Raw genomic sequence first — 13189 nt, 5'->3', positions numbered from 1 at the left:
GCTATTATAAGAGCTGCCCTGAGGTGCGTGCGTGTGCCTGCCGCGCATGCAAGTGAGGCTATGCATGTGTGCAAATGCGTGCATTGTTTATCTGCATGCACCATGCGTGCAGTGGTTAGGGGAAGGATTTTCAGACCTCTCTTTTCTTCAAAGGTGAAGGTTCACTGAGGTGTGTTTTAAATTGCTGAGTGGGTGCAGACTGAAGGGCGTTCAGCAAACGGCAGCGAGTCTGCTCTGCCGACTGCCTCGGAGAGGAAAAGAGACAGGAGAGGGAGAGGACACCTTGGTGTGTGTTTGCCTTGACATTCCCTCCGACTTGGAAAGCAGGAATGGAGAGAAGGGGAGACTGTTTTAAAAACGGCTCTCTTATAAAACAGGAAGTATCTGAACAGTGACTCACACACTACAGGGACAGAGTGTTGAAGCTCTGTTCAGTGTGTAACAACAGTATGCATCACTCGTGTGTGTGTGTGTGTGTGTGTGTGTGTGTCTTTCTTATACTCAATGGTGGGAGTAGATTTTTTTTCTTCATGCATGTCATACTGAGCATCAGTTAATGATTGTGTTTGCGTGTGAATGACATTTACAAAGCAAGGAATTGGATATTTTAGAAACCATGGGGCATTTTAAGCATGAATCCTAATGTACGTGTGTTTGTAAGGAAGTCCACTTGCATGCATATGGATTGGTGTGGGTGTGTGTATTACGTTTGCAAGTAGATCACATTTCAAGAATGCTGCTGTGCATGCATGTGTGTGCGTCCGTGCACTCGGAGGCTATCTGCATGTTGTCATATATGAGTTTACGGTGTAATACTGAGTAAATCTTCACGGATACAATGATTTTTGCTCTTGACGAGCATGTCCCTCTGTATCTTCAGGTGTGCATGCATATATTTGATGTTTGGTCATCAGTGTTTGTTACTGAAGGTGCAACGACGCATCGCAGAGAACATGTCAGTGTGTGTATGGGAGTGTGTAGCTCCCGTGGAGCTCTGGGCGCTGCATATACAAAGAACTCTGCCTGCCATAACAATTCAAGGGCTTGCTGCTGATAAGATGTCCGTGTGTCTTGAGTCACTGGTGCATCAGCAGCCAGCAACATGGCTCCTTCTTACTGTGCTCGAGCTGAGCAAACAGCCCCGACCTCTGTGTAACACCCTCAACAACACAGACAAGCGACAGTTAATACACATGACTTGTGTACATAAAGCTGGAGCTCGTTTTGTCGACACCACAAGTGGATCTGTGCGGCATCACGGTGTCGAAGCCCTGAAGAATGTACACAGCTTGGTGAGAAGCAACGAGTGTCTTGAGCATATCATCAGACTTTGAAAATAGTCTTGAAAAACATTAGATGTGTGATCATGGTTTATTACTGGAACCAAACAAGCATACTTGTCCACACATTTGCACAGTTTCTGATAAGCACCTTCATTTTTCATGCTTTTCTAGACCTTCCAGTCCTGCGAGGGAGGCACGGTTAACTCCTGCTTGAGTGTCATTTTTCTTAGATGTGTCAACAATAACCTGATTAATCTTCTTTTATGTTTTAAAGTACAGGTTATGTGAGTTTAGAGTCACATCTAAGCAGCCATCTGTTTTTTGAGAGTCAGGGTAATCATGTATTGGACTTTTAAAAGCTGATGTGCTGCTCTGTTTGTCATTTCAACCTGAATATGTGGAACTGGATTGAGAACCTGCTCTGCAGTAACAGACATGCTGTCCAGCAACAATATGGTGGCTAAGCGGAAGTTTAGTTTGCTTTGAAGAATGATACAGTCCTACATTCTAATATCCATTCTGTTCCAAATCTTTTAAAGCAGGAAAATTTCTTCAATAGAGCAAACATGTTGTGAGGAATATACTTTTGTTCACTTCCACATTTGAGAGAATACCTCAGGCAAGTTGAGACTGCATCTATATTGCTGACAGTATTGATACAATGTTAAACTATTCTGCTCAGATAAGAGGAAATTATGGTCATATATTTATGTTTTTTTTGGTTAATATTTCTCTCAGAATAGGACAGCCTGGGAGTCTAAAACAGGGTGGGTCAAGAACTGGAACTGTCTGTCAATATAATGTCACTCGACTGGCATAGCGTGTTATAATATTCCCATTGATGATTTTGCATCCTTTCTGCGCCATAACGTAATTTACAATCTTAAAATGACTGTAAACACGTCTGTGCATTGACAACGCCGCACTCTTGGGGTACTTTTTCGGAGTCCCCCTCAGCGGCATCAACAACTTTTCGCTGATGAGACAATAGCAGATAGTTCCATTTAATGCAGCGCCAGCCATTCCGCCCGTGAAGAGGGGTGTTAGGAAATCGTCAGAACTCTCACGCAGGCACCAACACGATGTTGCTCGCGCTGGGAACTCGAGCTGTTTTAACGTAAAACGCGTCGGTTTATTTGGTCAACACTAAAACTTGACGTAAACCCGATACGCGAGGGCTCGCGAGGAGGATTCCACGCTCCAGCCTCCCCCTCGTGGGACAGAATGGACTCGACCTACTCAATCATGCACTTCAGCATACACTGCAAAGAGCACGCTTTCACCTTTAGGATTGTCTGTGCTTCTTGAAGTCACCCTGGATTATTGCCGTGGCTAAAGCGGGTACGCAGATCTACTGTTTCCTTCTCTTTATTTTACACATATGTAGACAGGCGAAGCTGTCCCTGTGTTTTGAATGGGCTGTAGGTGGAAGTCGGCTGTCTCATCTTGATTTATAAATAGGTTACATGCAGACAGGGTTGTAGTGGTTGATTGAAAAATATATCATGCACGACCTGTGTCTGTGTCTGTGATCATCTATCGGCTATAGAATGGTGGGAGAGTGCAAATGTATTTTGCGAGCCATTTCCTACTTTTAATAGACACTTGCTGACTTGCAGCAGTTGGTTCAGACTTGTGAGTTGGTGTAAGTGCTCGCAGTTCATGCCAGCTTTAATAAACAGCCCAAACTTAGGGGTTCGATATCAAGCTGCTGGAATAATAATTAAAAAAAAGAAAAAGAAAAAGGAGCATCGGCGGAACATCACGCTCCACTGACATCCTTCTTGAGGTTAAGCAAACTTTCCACCAGCTCACCATACACACTCATCTCTTCCCTGAGCATTTTTTCTTTTTCTTTCTGTCTCTTTTTCTTTCTTTTTTTTCATGAAGTCCTCAGCTTTCTTATCACACGGAGAGGTGACACCAACAGAGCCGTAAGTTGGGCAGAAATGGCTAAAAGAGCGGATGCTTCTTTTTTGTGTGTTTTTCAAAAAGATTGTTTTATTCACTCGGAGACAAGCACACAGAGGGTGGAGGTGGACGTAGGGAGGGGTGGGGGTGGGTGTGGGGGGGGTGTATATCCATATTAGGAAGTGGTGTCCTACATAATAGACATGGCACAACTGCCACTGAGCAAGGCACAGGTGCCAGCAGTCGGTTCGGTGCTTCTTCTTGTTGCTAAAACGAGGATCTGAAACCGCTGGAAGCTCTCTGGTGGGTTGCCTTTCTTCTTCTTTCAATCTCTGCGCCAGCTGAAGCTCTCACAATCTGCATGCGGTGGGTGAGCGCGCGCGCGTGTGTGCGCGAGTGTGTGTGTGTGTGTGTTGTGGGGGGTGCGGAAACATGTGGCGAGGGAGGGAGTGAGGGGACGCAGGGGCTCGATCACGTGCGTGTGTGTGCGCGCGCGTGTGAGAGAGCGATGTTGGTTCCTTGCGTGGAACTTTTAACCCTGAACAACGGCGAGGCGCCCACAGGATGCCGGCCCCCGAGGGGACGCAGTGGAAGAAAGTGGCATCGAGCAGTCTGATTGAATGACCTTTCAGAGTTTCTACCTAACCTGAGTTATCAGACTTCTGTGTCTGCAGGTGACTCTAACAACTCCAGCGCGCGCGCGTGTGTGAAAAAGTACGAAACCCGATGAGAGACACAGTGTTATCACTCCCAACATGTCAACCAGCCGGTGAGCTGGGCGACAATTGTTCGGTGTGACCTCCTCTCCGGACATTTTATAATTAAATAGACACACACGTGCACGCGCCAGCTGATCCTCCTCCCGAGGAGACATAAATGAAACAAAGACACAGTGAAGTGTGTGTCCTCCGCGGGGGGGGGGGGGGGGGGGGTGGGGGGGGGGTGACAAGGACTAACACCGCAGGGATAAACTTTTTCTGCTTCTCTCTCTCTCTTTTTTTTTTTCGCCCTCGATCTTGTCCTCGGTGTTTTTCACACACACACGTACACGCTCACACGCGTACACATTCAAACGCGCGCGCGTGCACGCACACAAACAGGGCTACTTTCCACTCGAGGCGCCTTCAGGTGCTCCGAAAAAGCTCGGCTATTCCCACGCTAGCGAATGCGAGCAGAAACAGCGCAGTGTGATCTGCAAAAGTAGGAAGGACCTCTTCGCTTCGCGGTGGCAAGGGCGAACACTGGGTGGTCACGTGCGCTTTATAAAGACACCATATGCAAACTAGTGCACGCCAGGGCATAGTTTGTATTCTGGGTCTATAGAAAGATTTTTCCAAAATAAATTAATCCAGCAAGAGCTAAAAACGTTTTGTTATCAAAACCAACAGTTTCAACTGTTGATAAAGAACTAAACGACTATAGGGAATTCACTTTAATAGCCTTTATATATATTATACATTTATATGCTGTATAGATATTCAATATCTATATAGCTATATATATACGTGTGTGTGAACGCACATTTTGAGGAGCCCATGAATGATTTGGGATTCTTGATGAAGATAGATAAGTAGAAATAAAAAGGAACACTGATAAAAATGATGAATAAATGGATTGCATATAAGAAGACACATTTGAGAAACAAGTAAATCAAGATTTAAATAGAGTGGGAGGGGGGGGGGGGTATATCGACTTTAAGAAGACTCGTGAGAATGATTTAGCATTCATATCTAAAAGTCAAATGCAAACAGCCAAAGCACGAGGTCTGAATGTATCTCATGGACCTATAATTGAGCTTGTATGTAAAAAAAGGGGGGGGGGGGGGGGGGGGCGTCTCTCTTTCTTTCTCTCTCTCTCTCTCCCTCTCTCTCTCTCTCTCTCTCTTTGGATCGTTAGTCGCGAACATGTGTCAGTTTACCTCCGAGTTGCAACATATCCGACAATACCTGAAGGCAGCACTCGTGAAACGACAGGAGACAAGACAGAGAGGAGAGAGAGACCGAGAGAAACAGAGAGGGGAGTGAGAGACAGAGAGAGGAACCTGTGCTGTTCCTCAACACAAGGAGACAGGAATCCACCAGAGATCATGATCATTCCTCTCGATTTGAGCAAAGTTGATCCGCGGGCTGCTGCTGCTGTCAGCCGCTGCTCTGGAAGACAGGGAGATAGTGGATCCCCTGTGTATCCCTGCTGGATCTAGACTCTGAACAATTTGCTTTTGGAGGAGCTGCACCGGTCCTTTTTTCTTTCTTTCTTTCTCTTTTTTTTTTTGGTTTCTGCCAGTGTTTGCGCTCAGCTGTGTTTGAACCGGTAAGGAAGTGGCTGTGTATAATTATTATTGTTTGTTATTGTGAGGGTGTGTTCGTCGGGGCTGCCGCTGCTCCTGCTGCTGCAATCTTTGCCTGTTACACTCTTTAGTTTTAACCTTGTCATTTCCTTTTAGGCTAGAGGAGAGAAAGCTGATTAAGAAACGGGCAGCAAAAAAAAGTACATGTGCCTCAGTGGAGATAAGGGTCATTTGGAGGAATGTTTGGCTGATAAGAGAGTGGAACGTTGTTTGGGGGGGCGACAATAATCCCGTGATACATTTAAGTCCCAATACTATAATAGGCTAAAAGAAGTCCCTAGAGGAATGTCATAGTTTTCCACTATAAAAAGCGATCTAGCATCATGGCACAATGGAGCATAACAGCGTTCTAAACTTTTCTCCCCCGCAGCTGGAGTTCCTGATTGAGTATCATAGCTAGCATAGGTGATAAAGAGTAGAACGCCATAAAATTAAAGTCAGTGTAAAAGCTATTAAACATAAAATGTACCTGCTTTATTATCCTGCTACAGGAAACGTTACACAGTGACCCCCCCCCCCCCCCCCCCCCCCCCCCCCCCCTTCGGGAGCTGGCTGGAGTGGCTTTCAGAAGAGATAGTTATGTAAAGGCATAGTTTGCTGCAGAGAAAGAGAAAGGCTGCGTGTGCCCGCGCGTGCTCCAAAACTGTGCTCATTTCCATTTTTTTTATTTGTAGTTTGGGGTGGGGGAAACAAAAAGGATGAAGAAAGACGAGGAGGAAACAAACACTAAGTGTCGCCTTGCCCTATCTGTTGCTGTTGGAATTTTGACTTCCAGTAGTAGCCTATGGGATCGCTTTGCATACACACACACACACACACACACACACTATAATACTCAGCTGTGTGTGGTGCTTGAGTAGTTTTCCTCTCTCTTTCTTATCTGCGTTAACACAGTTTGATAATGGGGTTGTGTTTGGTATTCCACTAAACATCTTTTATAAATCCACAGTGTTTGTGGGATCCTCGCCTGCAAGGTTTTTTTTTCCTACTTGTTAGAGTTTTTCTGCCCCCCCCCCCTTCCTCCTTTCAGATCTACTCTCTTTGGTGTGCTGCTGTTGAGGTGAACGGCATTTTCTTCATTGTGAGGTCCCGCAAAAACACACACTTATAGAAAGACAAAGAGACAGAGGAGGGAGGAGACAGCGTGGTGTTTTGCAGACAGGATCGCTCTGTCTCCTTCAGATTTCAGATGTTATGTTGAACATTTCTTCTTCAGACAGCAGCTCTCACCCTGTGGTTGTGGCGGGGGAAGGCAGCATAACAACAATAAACTTCTCCGTGCAGCTCATCAGACGGTGGATAGCGGAGAACGCCACCTGTTCTCCAGCACGTGAAATGATATCCAAGTTGAGCGCATTCAGTCGCCGATCTTTTTGACCAAAATTGAGCCACTGACCTGCTGAATTGACGTCTGACAAGACTGAGAATCTAACTTCTCCTTTGTTTTGTTTTGTTTTGTTTACATGTCTGTCCAAGTGGATGGAAAGCCACAAATAGGATTAACCCCACCTGAAGATTTCAGTGTTGGGGAGTTACGTCATACAAACAGACTCTGAGGTCACTTGTTGAACACAGTAAATTGAGGTAAAAGACGAACGAGACCTGTGTTTAAATTGGTTGACTAGCACAGATGTGATTCATGCTCATGCTTTTGGACGGCAGTTGCTACATAATGAGATTTCTTTGAGACAGCCTGTCACTGCCTCAATTCGACTATCGGATCCCTCGAGAGCTTACACATGACTCGAGTGGAGCTTTTTGTTTGTATTTGATTGCCTTCCACCATTGTGCGTCTTTTCATACACTGAATAAATGCTGCATACATTAGGCTTTTGTCAATAGCACTGTTTGTCTTTTGTATGCAGCCTGTGTGCTCACTTCTCCAGCCATGTTCTTATCATGATCAAACTTTCAACTCTAACATGGCTTTCTCTCTTTAAAGTTCAACCACCCCCTTAGCCCCTCTCTTCTTTTTTTCTTCATGTGTGCGGGAGTAAAATTAGCAATTAAACATTTTTTTTTGTCTTGTCCCTGCACTGTGTGGAAGTGTTTTATTGGTGTGGCAAGAAACAATGAGGACAAGGCAGGGCTTTGTGGTGGCAGAAATGCATTTTTAACCCATGTGAATGAATGGCGCCTCACATTCCACAGCAGCAGGCCCTTTGCTGAATGGCAGCACTAACTGGGCTGTTTTCATTACTCATTACTGCCTTGTGCCTTTTCACCATGAACAAAGTCATTTACCTTCACCGACTAAGACAGGGGTTCAACTATAAAATGTTGACTTTTCTTCTTTTTTTTCTTTTTTTTTGCCAGCTTGTTGATAAGTTGTTGGTTCTGCTGCGTTTTGTGTCACTTGTCCGTTAAAATGAAATATATTGTAATAATAAATAATCACCCCACAGCATCAGTTCCTGCTTTTAGCTTAACTAAACCCAAGCCGTCTTCACACCCTACTCGTCACGTGTTGACAGTCGGTTAGAAGCCTATTGCGCTGGTTTTGAATGCAGCGGATAACCCTTAATCGTCACTTTTGGTGCAGGATTTCCCGAGCTGGGAATTGGACAGTCCTCATGGCAATGGAAGATGTCCGTAAAACTTTGAAATTGATTGAAATTTTTAATTTGACTGATTTGATCTGGGTAATAACTCAATAACCCAGAAATTAATGTAAAAAAAAAGAAAAAAAAGCAATTTTTGTATTGTTGTAGACCAAAATGACCAGAAACTTCTGTTGTTTTTTTTTGCTGCCACAGAGCTGAAGAAGTCTCTGACTGAACACCCAAACCCTAACCAAGTACTTTAAAGTTTAACATTTTCCAACTACAGCGTATCAAAGTTGTGGAATGAAGGAAGTCAAAATGAAGGCGGGTGGTGAAAATATAGACCAATGAAAGAAAAGCAGAAACAACATTACCAAGATTGGGCTTGAACGTGTGTCTCATGCTTGGGAGCCGGATGTCTATCCCCCTTCCACCTCCTTATGTAAGCCGTGATTTTATTTTTTTTAATGACCTTTCCTGTCACCTTTTATTATTGATGCTGCAGTTCCCTGTGCCTTGGAAAGTGATGGTAAAATGGTACCCCGTGCGTTGAAAATTGATGCAAAAGGGTTAGTATGTGACAAGTTGGGAATGTGTTGATTAATCAGGATACAGAGTTCAGCACCAAAGCAGCTAAAATGTCAGATCCTTCAGATATTTTCCTCATGAGTTGGTTGAGACCAAAACAGAGCTAAACGAAGAAAAGCAAGGTAAATGTTGGACTCAGGTGTACAGACACAAATACTAATGTTCTTCCACATCTTCTGGCTGTATAGGAAGAAAAAAAGAGTGTCCGAATCTCCTAGCTGTGGAAAGCTGTTTATTTTCATTGAACGCCGTTGAGCATTATCATGGGCCGAGGTCTCGGTGGGTGGCATCCACCTTGCAGAATTCCCAGTGAGGCTCCACAGCTGGATATTTTCTTTGCACATATGCATACTTAAGATGTAAATTGAATCCGTTTAGTGCTTTTTTGACTGTAATTGCTGCCTTGCTTTGACTGCACTCCCTCATCTCTGTCACAACAGTCCGTGAAAATCTTGTGCGGCTTTGAACTATAACCGGCGTGAAAAAAGAGTAAAGACATCAAGTCACAAGACAGATCGGTTTTCCCACCAAGTCAGTGCGAGTGAAGTTCTTTTTGTTCTTTCCATTTTTTTCTTTCAACTCTTCTTTGTTATGCTTAGGGTTGTATCAATCTTTTCTTGGTGAAGGCAAATATGTGTCTGCTTTCAGAGACTTAGATAACTTTCTGTGGCATATTGAGGTTGGATTAGGATGAGAGGCAGGAAACAAGTGAAAAACCTATTTTAACAGCTGTTCCTTTTTGGTGTTATGAAACAAAAATGAAAATAGAAAGGAAAAAAAAAAGAAGTCAGAAGTGATCCTCTTCTTGCTATAGGTCCAGACTGTCCCATATGTATTTTTATACTGGCTCTAGTGTCTTTTCTGAGGTGATGGCATTGATTCCCTGCTGCATAGTGGGGGTTTCCACTCTGAAAGGGCAATCTCTCTGTGTTAGCCTTGAAACACCAAGCTCCTGGATTAAATTATAAATGAGACCTCCATGGGAAACGTATTGCTTACTGCCTCGGATAATGAGAGGGAATTTGCATTAGCTGGGACTATCACCCTACACATTTCCAGATTCCACTTTTAGATGCCCATTTTCTTAAAACTTTGCCAACAGGTGGATATTTAATCCCTGTATTTGGGTCACACCTGTGCCCTCTCCACCCATATGGATCAATACAGTCTCGGCCAAGCCAAGCAGGACTGTCCAGGTACCAAACCTTGAAGACCCGACTGTCTAAATTAGAGCCAAAGAAAATGATGTGGTAATCAGGGGATTAGGATAGCAGAGGGGTCAAGGAGGTTAGAGTTGGTGGGGGGCAGGGGAGGTGCAGGCTTTGGGGATTTAGGCACAGGGCCATTTTAGCCTTCACCTATTGTGAGAAGTACATGGTCTTACATATCCTTTCTTTAACTGAACAAATACACGAGATATATCGGGAAACTACCATCTCCAGTTTTTGCTAATGTGACAAGGATTCACACTTTTATTTCCCCTTGAGGTGTAATGTTGCTGTGGTGGAAAACCCCTCAGAAACTCAAAAGCTACTCAAAGAAAACTGAAAAATACCCCCCCCCACACACATTTTTTTTCCATGTTACAGTGTTTCTATTAAGTGTTATTTAAGTCATGATTGCTTCAGCTTGATCTGTCTTCATCAGGGTTACTGATAAAGCAGAGTACAGGTGCTGACATTATCCAAAGATAGGGCAACTGAATGTGTCTATGTCTGTGGAAATAACCCACTAATTATCTGCAGCAACTCTATATTTCAGTTTTTTTTTTTGCTGCAAAAGTTCCATCAAATAAGTGCGATCATTGAGAGCAGAACTATTTGTAGCATCAGTCACAATTTGGAACAACGTTATTTACAATTCTTCTAAATGAAGCTTTTAAACGAAAGGGCAAAGGGTAAATCTGCTCTGAAATTACAATATTGAATATCTGATGCCACATTTTTAGGGGAAATGTTTGCAGTCATTCATAGAATGCTCACAGTGATGAGCACATTTTTTTAATTTTCTCTGGAATTTCCTTGTCATTGCTGTGGATATACAGGCAACAATAAGCCTTTTGAGTCTCAACCCTTCCAAACATTTTACTGTGAAGTCATTTTAGATGAATAAATAATAGGAAAGCAGTGACTCATGTAGGTGTCTGCAATTTTTCTTTGCAGTTTGCTCTTGTTTCCACTCTGCAGTTCGCTGGAAACACTATTGCTGCTAGTCGTACAGGTAAACGATATGTTCACTAATAAATCGGAGTCGGCCCCAGTGAGCGTCTGATATTCTGATAAGCTTCAGATATCGAGCACATGCATCTGTGCCCCTCAGGATCCATTCTGTGGCGGACTGTAGTGATGCAAGCCGCTTGGGAGCCGGTGCATAGATTTCATCAGTTGAATTGAGTGCGATTTGTTGGATTTTTGCCAAAAAAAACGACTTCCACTTCAGCTCAAACAGAAGCCTGTTCACTACATTACAAGGTGCTATATCCATCACCGTCACTCATGTTGATTTTCCGCCTTACACATTATTGATGACCCAATGAAATAACAGCCAACGAGCTGGCTGTGCTGAACTGAATGTGCTGGATTCATTAGCGGTGCTTATCAGGCCCCGAGCTGACGTAGTGATCATAGTTAACAGATTTCGGCCTGCCTCTATGAACCCACGCTTGGCATTGTTGCTGTGATTGCTGCAGGATTAAAGAAGAGAAATAAGCTTAGCTGGGAGAAATAGCCCGGAGAACCACGTGGCTGTGATCAGGGATTGAGAGAAGGGGAGAGCTGCCGCGGGAAGGAACAGCACTCTTTGTCCAGCCCAGATGTCACTGTAGTAGACTACCATTATTGATCCGCTGCTTTACACACATACATCCTGCATACACACCCGCACACTCCCGTGCACTCATGCTTTAATTAGATGGCATTAAAATGGGAGTTGCTGTCAAGATGCTGTCAATTCAGCTACATAAACACCTTTTATGACTTGATTCATCCTTTACTTTTTCAAAACACTCAGTATAGATTATTCTTGATTATTCAAAATGGAAAACATGCTACTGTACTACTCTGTAAAGCAGTGACCCGTGAGTTGGGCAGGTCCTATGGATTTGTTGAAACATATTTTGACACATCCTACACAATACATCATGTCATAACTGCCTGATCACGTGTAAAAAAAAACAAAAAACGACAGCCTTTCTTGGCTCTGAGCTTCATTCTATCGCGTATATCAAGTATAGACAAGTGGGACTTGATGGTCCTCCTCATATTTGATAGACCAAAATGACACGTGCTTTCAGCGTGTAGGTGTTTGCTTGTGTGTGTGTTTGCAGGGCTCAGCAGGGAGGGGACATGGCACCCAAACTTAATCCAAACTCACAGCAGCCCAGAGGGCATTATGGGTGAGTGGGGGTTGGGTGATCTGTTTCCTAAGCAGAGAGCCTCCTTTTTAACATTCTGTTCCAGTTAATAAACACCCAAAATAGGGATGGAAATTGTCCAAAATGGCCTTCAATTATATAACATTGGGCTTTTTTTTTTTGTCTTTTTACTTTTTACCTGATGAATTATCCCAGACTGTACAGGATATTTTACAGATCTTTTAAGAGTTAAAAAGGAGGAAGCATAGATGATATCCAACTTGGTGGCTCAGACAAAGAAGAGGAATGTCCCTCATTAGGAACTTTGATTTTACAAACAGGCTTGGGGTATTTCAGGGAAGTAGAGGGAGCAGAAGTAACGACAGCAGCTGACATTAAGAGCATCATTTTGAAACTGAAACAAGATGATGACAAAAAAGAGGAAGTTGTAGAATACACGTTGAAATAATCAATAATCATAGTCATTCCTACTTTAGTAAATTGATGCAAATTCTTAACTCCTCCATGTCCTCCCCCTCCCCTCCCCCATACACACATCGTACCGCCCCGTCTGCCTCAAGGAGCGACTGATGTTACTCCACTCTGGTATGAAAACAAATTCAAAAACAGCAAACTTCTCTATTTTACTCATCTCAGTTGCCCTACATTCTCCACATTGTTAGCATCATCCATTACTCCTCAAAAAGTCTTTCCTTTTAATTGTGCCAAATCAGAGAGAATGGAGGATAGGGCTTGTCGTTTGTTCCAACTGAAGGCCAGTGATGTTGCATGTCTGACTAACTCAGGGAAACAAGCTGGAAATGTCTCCAGGCCATAGCAGCTAATCATTCAGCCCACAGAGGAACTGATCGTTAGTCGCTGATGTCAGTCTAACCTTGCCACTGTGTGTTGAGGGGGAGAGCCAGGGGTACGTGTGGATGGAAATTTGGACTTTGCCCATTCAAAAACTGTTTGCTGATCATTATGAAGGGCAAAAAATACGAGCTTTATTCCCTCAATTAGGGGAATACATCTTTAAACTATAAAAGCAATTACCCACTGCTGGAGTATGGGATCAACCTTTTGCTCTGGCAAAGGGAAAAAAAGCCCTTCTTAGAAGAGCAGATTCACTCATTTGAAAATATGGAGGGCAGTTTGATTTCAC

General features: G+C 43.6%; 1 protein-coding gene across 3 annotated transcripts in view; it reads left to right on the top strand.

The window, feature by feature from the left end:
- The first annotated feature begins 2544 nt into the window (after positions 1 to 2544).
- LOC140316792 (zinc finger protein 516-like) overlaps positions 2545 to 13189 on the top strand; it is a 48895-nt gene continuing 38250 nt past the window's right edge. For 2 of the 3 annotated variants that reach the window (XM_072394762.1, XM_072394764.1), the window contains exon 1: positions 2545 to 2624. The gene's annotated coding sequence lies outside the window, so the exon portion shown is untranslated. Of the gene's footprint in view, positions 2625 to 5086; positions 5505 to 13189 lie in introns of those variants that run through there. The other variant, XM_072394763.1, reaches the window with a different exon arrangement.

The sequence above is a fragment of the Leuresthes tenuis genome, unplaced genomic scaffold, assembly GCF_036924035.1.
Source record: "Leuresthes tenuis unplaced genomic scaffold, fLeuTen1.0.hap1 SCAF_10, whole genome shotgun sequence".
NCBI lineage: Eukaryota > Metazoa > Chordata > Actinopteri > Atheriniformes > Atherinopsidae > Leuresthes > Leuresthes tenuis.
Note: the sequence above shows the minus strand (reverse complement) of the source record. Positions and strands in the feature narration are given on the sequence as shown.